Below are 12,275 nucleotides of genomic sequence, written 5' to 3' on the forward strand. Positions count from 1 at the left end.
ATAATCAAGACATCTGTTGTTTGTCTGAATAATTTCTTTGTTTGGTGTTTAAAAAAAAAATCTTTGTCTTTTCGGTGGGAGTTACTAATCTTTGACCTCTCTAGTCTTGGTTTGATTCCTAGCATATGTCATCCTGCTACTTTCACATCAAAAGAATGTTCTCTCACCAAAAGTCTTCATCTTCAAGCGAGGAACAACCAGGAGATTCCCATTGTGAGACTGCATGGCTTTCCTGTTGGGGGTATAGGGTGTGATTAGGTGAGAGATAGTCAGGAACCAATTTAAGTTTGGCTTAAAAGGTTATCAGCAAAATTTTAAAATATATCCGTTGGTGAGGTGGGAGCCAGTGAAGTGTTTTGAGGAATGGAGTGATGTGACGAAACTTATGAGCTTGAACAACGAGCATGACTGCCGTATTCTGAATGGGTTTGTAAAGGCTTTCGCTTGGTATTTATAACAATAAGCATCTGGCCTTTGCTGAATACAACTATGATCTGTTTTGTGAATGAATGAGATGTTGTTCATACTGCTTGGGTTATTCCTTATCTTTTTGTCACCTCTGTGTTGGTAAGTTCAGTGGCTTCATTGTGTGGAAGATGTGACAGTGTTATCCATGCAGTGCATAGTGAAAGCCCTCTCCACCGCCGCTGTTGAATTATGCACTGCAGTGGCATATTGCAAAGACAGTGTGCTGTGGATCATTTTAATGCGGCAAGATTCATATCATGTTCAGGATTTGTGGGGAAAAGTACATATTCCTGAGAACAATGTCGTCTTTCATCGTTTACAGTATTCATTACATGATGGGATAAAGAACCACACTTTGCTTAACTATAATGATCTATAATTATTATTCATACTCGTCATAAAGAGTGGTCTTCAAATTCAAAATGGGCTTCAACAATTTAGTAAACCGAAACATTCATTTCAAACTAGAACAGCACTCGGTGAAGCGCATAATTCCGTATGATGTTTAAAAAATGGGGCCATATCAATTTTACATTCAGTATGATACAGGAAAGAGTTAGGATGAAATTGGCTTCAATTTTGGAATATATTTTAAAAACCTGGGGGTGGAGAGTTAATGTTCACACCTATTATGATTCATTTGGCACCCTCTTTAATTGAGAAATTATAACACAAGGAAGACTATAAAGACATTTACAAATTAATTATTTACCATCGATGCTTAAAACTTGAGTTGATTTTCTAAAGCTTTCCAAGTGTGATTGTCTCAAATACTGTGATAACAGCATCCTGTCGTTTTTGCATCATATCATCTGAGAACAGTTTTGTCCAATTTCCTTTTTGTGGCCTCATATTGTATTCTTCTATTACAGTACCAGGTTTTTGGTTTTTTTTTGCACTTTGTTAACAGGTCTTAGCATTTTGTTACAAGTGCTTTAATGTGTTACACAAACTATCATGATCTCCTAAACTGTGAGTCTAGAAATGTAAAATTTTGTGATCATTGCATGCATATGTTCACATTGTTGATAGAGGGGACACATCACTGCAAGGATGGGTGCAAAATATGGCTATCAGTAGTTGAGGGAGTTCAAAAGAGAGAGGAACATCGCATTCCCAATGGCAAGACTTCCCACTTTATGTTGCCACCCACAGAAGATAGGATGCAAAATCATTGTAGATTCAAGAGATACGAAGAAATAATCTGGGTGCCGGAAAGTGGACAGAGAAAAACAACAGAATGATCAAAATTCCCACCTAGAACAGCAGATGGTGGAGTGCATAATTCCACCATGCTGAACAGTTTATGTTTTGTATCCCCCTGATCGGCCGGATCTTCATCCGGACCTTAATCAAAATCTAATCAGCTTGTTTTTGAAACTTATCCAACTCATCCACCAAGTTTTGTCATAATCCATCAACAACTTTTTGAAATATTGGTGGTTATATTGTTTTTATACTGATCTCTCAATTATGCAGAATCACTGAAAAAACGAGAATGGCACTCAATACAGCACATACCTCCACCAGGCTGAACAGTTTACTCCTGCTGTATCCCACCGAGAGGCTGGATCTGCATCCGGACCTTATCCAAAATCTAATTGGCTTGTTCTTGTCGCCTACCCAACTCATCCACCTTGTTTTATCATAACTCACTTCCGGTTCCGGTTTTGAGCGGCAAGAGGTCTCCTTCGGGGCTCCCTGCTGACATTCTCAAAGCTAAGTTCCGGTTGTTATTTGTCCCGTTTTAACTGTTTAATTTTCTCACCTACATGTTAATGTGTGTTCCTAGTTCGGTTTTGTTTCAAAAATCGTGCTATTTTGTGAGTATTTATGTCGACGTTCTCACCTGGTGCTTGAGGCCTAGTCCTAGGCTTGAGGCCTACCGGTTCCACTTGGTGTTCGATCGTTTTTTTTTTTTTTGTTTCTTTGTTTTTTCTCCCCATTACCTTCAATTTCTATCCTCCCCATTACCTTCAATTTTCATCCTCCCCACTTTCCAAATATCCCCCATTCTCCCAACTAATCTCTTTCTTATCTCAAAAAAAAAAAAAAAAAAAATAATCCAACAACAACAACAACCTTCTCCCGATTCTGCTACTTCTTCTTCCTCTTAACTTCCTCCTCGTCTTCCTCGATTTCTTTTTTTTTTTTTCTACACTTCCATGACCTAATCTGTTGAACTCTCTCATACATTAATATTAACAACAAAAACGATCTTATAATGCTTCATCTTCCTCTCTCACACATGTGGTACTCTTTACTGTTTCACAATGCACTACTCTTCTGCTATTTTAACAGACTGCTCTCATTTCGACCTCTCCTTCATTCCTTGCCTAAAAAATCCAACTATTACAGCGCTTCTTCTCTCCATGCTCTGAATCGCCTTTCATTGCATCCATCAAGAATTGTGTTAAATCGTATCTCTGACCTAAAACTTTTAAAAACCACAGTTTGCCATGGATGCTCGCTTTCCATCAACCATTCTTTTTTCCAACTTCAGTGCCAACTCACCCCCTCACCCCTCACTCTCACTCTCAAAGCAACCATCCCACTCTTCTCCCTCCAAGCCTCCCTCTCACCTCTTTCAAAATTCCCCCCTCACCTTTCTCCCACCTTTCATCCCCCTCACTCTTCCTTCTCTGTTGCCCCCCTCTCATCCACCAACCTGCCTCCCTCCACTGCCCTCTCACCTCCATCTCTTCACCCCACCTCCTCAAATCCTCAACTGCCATCTTCCTTGTCTCTTGTCCCCCTCTCTCTCACAGCACCACAGAGCCTTTTCTCCTCCTCATTCGGCCCCCTCCCTCGCTATTCTGCAATACACCCACACTCCTTCAGCAACCCTCCTTACCTCCCCCTTGTCCCTCGTCCGACCCTCCCCCGCCCCTCCAACTCCTGCACCAAAAGCCTCCTCCCCTACCTCTTCATTAAAAGTGTGGACCTCAAATATCCGGGGCCTTCGCTCAAACCTTTCAGATCTTTCCATGCAGGTTTCCACTGACAAACCAGACATTATCTGCCTAACAGAAACTTTCCTCTCCCAAGACGTGTCTGACTCCCAAGTATCTCTCCCTGGTTACTCCCTCTTACGGTATGACAGACCTGAGCCTCGTCCTGGTGGAGGTGTTGCTCTCTTCATCAAAGACTCTATTCCTCACTCTCCCTGCACTGCTCTCACTCCCCCACACCCCAGGAATACCTCTGGCTTCGGCTTCCTCCACTCCCACCTCATGTTTATATGTGTACTGTACCGTCCACCGAACAGTGATGACTCCATCTACACCTCACTCTCCGAAAACATGGACCATCTTCTATCTTCTCATCCAAACTCTCTCTTCCTCTTTTGTGGCGACTTCAATTGTCATCACGCCAGTTGGCTAGGTGTGGGTACCTCTCTCACCTGCCATGGACATCAGCAAAGCTTTCTGTGACTCATTGGGACTGACTCAATCGGTCAACTTCCCGACCCGGATCTCAACCAATGGTACTCCATCTCTTCTGGATCTGATTTTGACAAATTTCCTGACAATATCTGCTGCTCTTCCTTCGCTCCAATTGGTTCTTCTGACCACGTCCTTGTTAAAGTGGACATCTCTCTGGCTGTTATCAGAGAACCACCTCACCGCCGTCGAGTCTGGCATTTCACCTGCCGACTGGCAGGGTCTCCGAGCAGCCATCAAACTTACAGACTGGTCTCCTATCACTACTTTCTCAAACATCAACTCATCCTGGGAATTCTTTCAAAGAAACTTGCTCTCCCTCATGCACAGATTTATCCCCTCTCGTGTTCAGTTGTCTTACCCTTCCTCCCGCCCTTGGTTTACTGAAGCTTGTGGCGAGGCAGTTGTCCTGAAACAACTTGCCTTTGCCTCATGGAAAGCAAACCCAACTGAGGGCAATCTCAGTTCTTTCCACAAAGCTCGGAACAAGTGTGTAGCTACCCTCAGGAGAGCCAGAAAACAACATCTTTCTCATCTCAAGTCTGAACTCTCAAACCTCTCTCCCTCCTCAAAATCCTGGTGGCGTTTAATCAAATCTGTTTCTGGTGTATGTTCCCTCCTCCATCCCTCCCCTTACCTCAAATGGCCGCACTGCTGATTCCACACGTGATAAAGCTGAATGTCTAAACTCGGTGTTTGCAGCTAAATCTTGTGTCCCAAACCCATCACTATCTCTACCCACTTTACCCAGTCGCACCCAACTGTCCCTGGACTCTGTATCCTTTTCTCCTGACAAGGTGGAGAGCTTGCTTTCAAACCTCGAGTCAGATTCTGCAACCGGTCCAGACGGCATCAGCCCACGTGTCCTCAAAGCCTGCTCTTCTGCTCTTGCTCACCCTCTCTCTGTTCTATTCACCCTCTCATTTTCCCAAGGTCATCTGCCATCTGCTTGGAAATCTGCTAACATCACTGCCCTGCATAAAAAAGGTGCAAAAACAGATCCCTGTAACTACAGACCAATCAGCCTTCTCCCAATCATCAGCAAGGTTATGGAATCCATCATCGCTTCAGACATGAAATCCTTCCTCTTCTCCAATGGCTTGATTTCCAATCATCAATTTGGTTTCAGACCAGGTCACTCTACCCTAGATATGCTGCTACTGCTCTCCCATCAATGGATGGAGGTCCTCAATGCCAGACAGGAAATCCGAGCCGTATCCCTGGACATATCACGTGCTTTTGACACAGTCTGGCACCCTGCCCTACTCACCAAACTCTCTGCCCATGGTATTCAAGGCCATCTCCACTCATGGCTCGCAGACTTCCTCTCCTGTCGCAGTCAACGTGGGGCCCTAAATGGAGTTCTTTCATCCCCTCTTCCTGTGCAGGCTGGAGTTCCTCAAGGTAGCGTTCTGGGCCCTGTTCTCTTTCTGGTTTTCATCAATGATCTCTCGGACTCTCTGGAAAATCCTCTATTTCTCTTTGCCGATGACTCAACCCTCTGCCGTACCATCTGTCATCCCTCAGACCGGCAAGCAGCAGCTTCTTCGCTCACTGCAGATCTGGATAAAATCACAAACTGGTCCAACACGTGGAACATGTCTTTCAATCCAGACAAATCTCACACTCTCACTATGTCTCTTCGAAAGGACCGTTTACAAAACCCCCCCATCCACTTTCTCAACAATCCTCTGGAAGAAGTCTTTTCTTTCAAGCTTCTGGGTCTCACTATCTGCCATGACCTTTCCTGGGAAAGTCACATTTCCAACCTTGCCTCAAAAGCCAGTCGCCGACTGGGAATCCTCCGTCGTGCAAAGTCCTTCCTCGGCCCTCTTGAGCTCCTGACCACTTACAAAGCTTTTGTCCGTAGCCTGATGGAGTACTGCTCTCCCTCTGGGCTGGTGCTCCTGCCTCCCCACCTTTCTCGACTTCACGCTGTCGAAACCAGGGCTTTTAAGATCATTGGCATCTCCCGCAATGAAGCTGAGTCTTTGGGCCTCTCACTCAATCACCGCAGGTTGGTCGGTGGTCTTTCTGTCTTCTACCGACTCCTCTCCAGCCTTGCCCCCTGCTCTCTCTGCGATTTGTCCCAACCACATTTCCACAGGCGCTCAAGGTCCGCCAACAACCCCTTCTGGTAAAACTACCAAAATCACGAATCACTGCTCATCTTCACTCTTTCATTCCTCTTTTTCCCGCCTTTGGAATAAACTTCCTCACTCTATTCTTTCCCATTCTTCCCTTCAGGCTTTCAAAACAGCTGTTCACCACCACCTCTTATCTTCCCCCATCCAAATCCTCGATCTTTTCTACCCCCGATAATCCACCCCAAGCCCACTTCCTTCAATTCTCCTGCTTTCCTTCCTGAAAGTCCCTTTAATGTCCATCTTCCCCTCGCCATGTTCCCCGTCCCATCCCCTATCCCTCTCCCTTCCACAGTTCACCTGTGTCTGTTCCCCAATGTTTTGTCCCTTCCACTCCTGCCCCTCTTGTCTCATGCCTCCTTGCTGTGAGTTGTGTGTTAGCTCTCATACGAGCCTCGACCAAGGTATACAAAAAAAAAAAAAAAAAAAAAAAAAAAAAAAAAAATAACTCGTCCAAAACTTTTTGAAATATCATGATATAGAGTATATCGTTTTTGCCCCATCTCTCAATGGTGAAGAATCACTTAAAAATTGTAGTATCCGGATCTGATCTTCACCCAAATGGAATCGATTTATCCATGTCACACACCCAACATGTCGACCAAGTTTTGTCTGAATCCGTGCACAAAGTTTTGAGATATCCTGCTCACAGACAAACAGACAAAAATACAGACAGACAGGGGTGAAAACATAACCTCCATTCAACTTTTGTGGCAGAGGTGATTAAAAAAGTTGTAGTATGTAGTATCTGGGTCTGGATCTTCACCAAAATCGAATCAATTTGTTCTTGTCACACACCCTACCTGTCCATCAAGTTTCATCATAATCTGTCCAGAACGTTTTGAGATATCCTCCCCACAGACACGACAAACAGACAGATATACATATTGGGGTTAAAGTATAACCTCTGTCCACCTTCGGTGGCAGAGGTAATAATTCCACAGAGGGAGAATTTTTTTTTTTTTACTGCACGTGTACATTCATGGTTGGTTGGCAAGCATCCGCTTCAATTAATTCTTGATGACTCACAAAAAAAATTTCTCATATATATATATATATATATATATATATATATATATATATATATATATATATATATATATATATATATATATATATATATATATACACAAAATGTTTGTTTGTTTGTTTGTGACCCTACTCTTCTGAGATCCTTGGGTTATTCGCCACAAAACTTTGTAGGATCACATTGTTTACCACGGTGCACCTAAATAGGGGTTTTAAACAGTCTTTTTCTCACAATTCATAAATTATAATCACCCGAGCTGCCACCTGCCACCATCTCAGCAAGGGTAGATCTTCATAATATATATTTCTTCATAAAAAGCCCATTTTCTTTTGGATTTTAACCCAGATCCTGATATATTTGGTGAGGTGGTAACTTCGAATCATCAAATATGGTATAAAATGTAAAAAAAATAACCGTCAATTAAGACCTTACTGTGATCGGTAAAATTGGCAAAGGAGGAGTCACGTGACCTCTCAAATGCGTGAATCATTAAAAAAAAAAACCCGAACAGAGTACAAATACAATCCACATCAATTTAAAGATAATTTTACTACTCATCTAAAGATGGAACTCTCAAGGGTGAAAAGAGTTTGTAGAAAAATGATTGCCATCTTAGCTAACTTCACCAAATATACACCTCAAATATACATGTATCGTATAGTTTTAAAAAAAAACTAAGTTAACATCGTGATTTGATTTTTTTGATTGTAAATTGATCGAAGATGTTTGATTCATTTCATTGTTGATGTCTCACCTCAAATGTTGGTATTGTTGGTACAAATGGGAATTCAATGTAAAATTTCAGTGATGAAATATTGTGGTGGGTGGAGCTGGTAACCTTGGCAACCATTAATTCTTTTGATTTTCAAATGGTTTCTGGTCACTACCACAGAGATATTCAATCACAGGTGAGATATATTTCATTTCTTACAATATTATCGATATCTCTGACCTCTTATCGATGTCTTATCTGAGAGGCCATTCAAAAATGACGTATGGAAAGCATGGGGGTTGTGGTTTGGAGTTTGTTACGGGTGGATGTGTGTCCAAACGTTATTGGGTTTTACACTTACAGGGGGTTGGGAGGTGTCTCCAAAGCCATTATGTCACGATATTTTTCGTTACATATTTAAAACGAGCTGTAAAAGGACTTCTTGAATGTTTCTTGGTGAGCATTCCCATAACCTTGAATGAGGTTCTGATTTAGCATTTCTCCATTAGCCATGGCTTTGCTGAGAGATCTCTCTGTAAGCTGGTCGATGGAAAAAAAAGTGATGCCGCCTCCCTAAGAAGAGGAAGAAGAGGCTGCAGCAGTAAAATAGGTTGTATATATATATATATATATATATATATATATATATATATATATATATATATATATATATATATATATATATATATATATATATATATATATATATATATATATATAACTAAAATGTGTTTTTGCTGGTGACCTTACTGCTTTGAGCTCCCAAAGTTAATTCATGACAAAACTTTCTACAATCAGATTTTTAACCACGATGTACCTAAATGGGTGTTTTAAACAGTCATGAGGAGGTCATTTGGCCCATTATTGCAGTGTTGCACTCCAGAGTTAATTTATTTACGAACATGAAGTAATTTCTTTATGACAACTTCACTCTTTTACACCCTTTACAGCCTGTTGACCCCATTTAGACCCTTTACACCCCTGAGACCTTTCAATACCTATTTAGACCCTTTTTAGATGTGTAGACCATCGTTGACCCTTTTCAAACCTATAGACCTTTTAGTACCCTTTGGACAATTTCAGACTATTTCGACACCTCAAACCGCTTTTGCTCTTTCGCTCTTAGACCTTTTTAGACGTTTAGACCCATTTAAGACTTTTAAAATACTTTAGGCCTCACTCCAGCCTTTAGAATATCGAAAAAGATTCCCCTGAAAATCATTTTTGACGATGTTTTTCATGCACAATTTGCGTTGCATCACAAGTTGCAATGACGAATCAAAACTGATATCCCAAAGTGAGACCAATGTGGAAAAGTGAAGCTGAAACGACCAATCGATGGATCATTGAATGGGGAATCAGAATGAAATGCTGTGAGAAATACTGAATGGAAATTGTCAAAAGCGAAGCTATAGGGAGTATAGAGAGCTCGGCGGCAAGTTGGGGACTGAAGAAGCAATGTAGAGAGGGATAGGTGTCTGTAGGTGGTCGGTTGGCATGGAAAGAAATTTGGTGATCTTCCAACAGGCGGTAGACCCAAAATGTGCCTGAATTAGTTTCCCAGCCAAGCTTTCGTAATATTACCTCACTCCCAAGTAGTACTTCAGAGGTACAACCAGCATGGATTGGAAATCTTTGCTGGTGGAATAGAACGAGGTTGCCAAGGTCACCAGCTCCACCAACTGCACCATCTGCACACTGAATATTTACACTGAATTCCCTTTTCTACCAATATCCACTCATTTGAGGTGAGACGTCGACAAGGCCATCAGTGACAGGTACCCTGCTTGTATAAAATACATTCATTTTTTGTTTAATTCCCCTATTGCCCCTCACTCAGCTCATGCTGCCTTCTCCTTCGCCTTGATAATCCTAATCATCATCAATCAAGATTTAATTCCTCCTTCAAATACAATAGAAAACTTTAACAGAAGATGGCATCAATCCTGAGAAGCAATTTGCTTGTTGTTTGCCACGCCATAATGAAAACACAAAATTATACAGAACAATACAATCAAATTATGTAAACAATAAACCAAAGTACAAAGTAAATGGGATTACAATTTTGATTTGCAATTCAAAGCAAGTTTGGAAAAAGAAAAGTGGAGTTAAATCAATCAAAGCGGTTATACCATTATGAATCGTAACGCAAAATCAAACATTTCTTAAACATACCAGTGTGGATCATGTTATTTTGTAATCAATGCAAAATGTTGATAAGTATATACATGTTGCTGCAGAGGTTTCGGCATCTTTTACAATGCCGACTTTCTTCGGGAGTGAGGGAAGGGGGGGTGGTGGGTGTGGATTAGTGGGGGTGATGGTGGGAATGGTGGAGCGGGGGAGGGGGGGGTCAGGGTGAATTGTGCTGGGGGGAGGATGGTGGGGGAGGTTGGCCAAATATATTTTGTGCTCTGACTGAATTTATACTGTAAAATAAAAGTCAGAACCAAACACGTATATATAAAAAGGAACTGAGCACAGATTTATATTTATTTTAAATCATCAGTTGGAGCTGGAGGGCAATGACAACACAGTATCAAAAACTGCATGGGAAAGTCGAACTGCACAGCCATACAGAGCAGGCGTGTGCCCCCTTACAATGCTTCTGTTGGACTTCCGGCCGGGTTTTTACGTCGTATATTTTCTTTTGTCCACATCTCAATCTCGATTAATCAAGTCAAAGTAACCCAAAAAAAAATTGCGCTGATGAATACAGGTAAGTCACGAATGTGTTTCTCAGGTTAGATATATATATATATATATATATATATATATATATATATATATATATATATATATATATATATATATATATATACATATATTGTTGTGGTTGACGAAATTCGCAAACCACCATTCAGGTCCCTTAGGTGAGATATCTCTGTAAGTACAAGGGAAGAGAGTACAAGTACAAGCAGGTAAGTACAAGCACGAGGGAGATAACAAGGGAAGAGACGGAAATAATAGTTGAGACAAGGGAGGTAAAGGGTGAAGAGGTGACTGAGTTGGCAGAGACACGGGAGATGGGAACGATAGAGGGAAGACTACACGATGAAGACGGGGTAAGTGACGCACACACACACACACGGAGGTAGTGGAGGATAATGGGGTGAGCTCACGGACTGGGTAGAGACCCGGTGCGAGCAGTTGGATGGCCTCCTCCAGGAACGAGGGGAGGGAGTATGCCCCCTTGAGGCGAGTCACGACCAGGTGAGTTCGGTCGTGCTTTGCGAGGTTGAGAGGAGGAGTGCTGCGAACAGGTGCACGGAGAGCTTGGGGGGTATAGAGGCCCCGGAGACCCTTGTGGGGACACAAATCCCCAGTGTGGTTGTCCCGGTGTGTGTGGTGTCGAGGTGTGTGTTCACGAGTGTGGTGAAATGCGTGCTGCAACGCACGCATAGCGTGGGTGCAAGGGCGTGTGTGAGAGCGACCGGGTGGGTGACAAAGACCCCGTGTGTGGAAGCGACCCCGTATGTGAGTGGTGTGGTGGTAAGTGTGCAGAAGGGCGTGCTTCCCAGCACGCCGTGTGTGGATGAGGCACCGCGGATGAGTGCCCCCGCGTGTATGAGTGAGGCACCGTGGATGAGTTCCCCCGCGTGTGTGAGTGAAGCACGGTGTATGAGTGAGGCACCGCGGATGAGTTCCCCCGCGTGTGTGAGTAGTATGGTTTGTGTGAGGGAAATGGCACGAGTGAGTGAAAGGCCGCGAGTGAGTGGAGCCACGTGTGCAAGGGAAATGGCATGCGTGAGTGAGCGGCCGAGTGTGAGAGAGACAGCATGTGCAAGGTCGTTGTGTGTAAGGGAGATGTCGGTCGGCATGTGTGAACATGCAGCCGCGTCTCCCGGTGTGAGTTTAATGGTGTGGTGTATGAGCGTCGTAACACGCAGGTGTGCGTGGGTTGAATGGCGATGACGACGGCGACAGAGGAAAGGAAGCCGAGTAGCGGCTGTAGTTGTTTCGGGGACCGTGCCGGGTTCACCCAGCAGTGAGCACGAGGTCCGTGCTGTGCAACGCACGAGGCCCCCACGTGCTCGCTTGCGAGAGTGAAGTCCCGGTAAGGAAACGCCAGCGGTGGATTTGCCGATCCCGCGGACGGACAAAGTTTAGGCAGGATTACGGATTTGGACCGGACGGGTTCTCCACGCGATCGTGTGTGTTAAGCTCCAACGGGCAAAGCACATGTGTTCGCGTGGGGAACCCCTCGAGACGTGGGGCTTGTGTTTTTTTTTATGCGCACGGTGACGCCATGGCTGCACGTGGGGTTGGAATCCGGCAGGAGGGGTATCCCTGCCGGATGGTACCGTCCAAGGAGGGACGAGGTACACGTGCAGCTGCATGATGTCACGGGCAGGTGCAAAGTGCGCGAGCTGTGAGTTGCCGCGCTGGTGCTGCGCATGTAAAATAAAAAAAAAAAAAAAAAAAGCAAGCCTCACTTTCGGGTGCACAGGATTCCTGGGCAAGGGGTGGAAGACCCC

The 12,275-nt window shown here is 43.6% G+C and overlaps 1 protein-coding gene and 1 long non-coding RNA gene across 4 annotated transcripts in view; one reads left to right on the forward strand and one right to left on the reverse strand.

Annotated features, from left to right (window-relative positions):
* The window catches only part of LOC147020192 (uncharacterized), a 46,030-nt gene extending 44,625 nt beyond the window's left edge, over positions 1 to 1,405 (reverse strand). Inside the window, exons 1-2 of the long non-coding RNA XR_015061693.1 lie at positions 558 to 1,405; positions 168 to 232 (exon numbers count right to left, since the gene is read on the reverse strand). This is a non-coding gene — a long non-coding RNA (uncharacterized LOC147020192). The remainder of the gene's footprint in view (positions 1 to 167; positions 233 to 557) is intronic.
* Positions 1 to 12,275, forward strand: part of GPR22 (G protein-coupled receptor 22) — a 183,553-nt gene that overhangs the window by 98,874 nt on the left and 72,404 nt on the right. The window contains exon 1 of one of the 3 annotated variants that reach the window (XM_085895314.1): positions 7,848 to 7,993. The exons of the other annotated variants lie outside the window; for them this stretch is intronic. The gene's annotated coding sequence lies outside the window, so the exon portion shown is untranslated. Of the gene's footprint in view, positions 1 to 7,847; positions 7,994 to 12,275 lie in introns of those variants that run through there. 3 annotated transcript variants of the gene reach the window in all.

Source organism: Eptatretus burgeri, chromosome 9 (genome assembly GCF_056783735.1).
Source record: "Eptatretus burgeri isolate ZD-2024b chromosome 9, Ebu_testis_v1, whole genome shotgun sequence".
Lineage (NCBI taxonomy): Eukaryota > Metazoa > Chordata > Myxini > Myxiniformes > Myxinidae > Eptatretus > Eptatretus burgeri.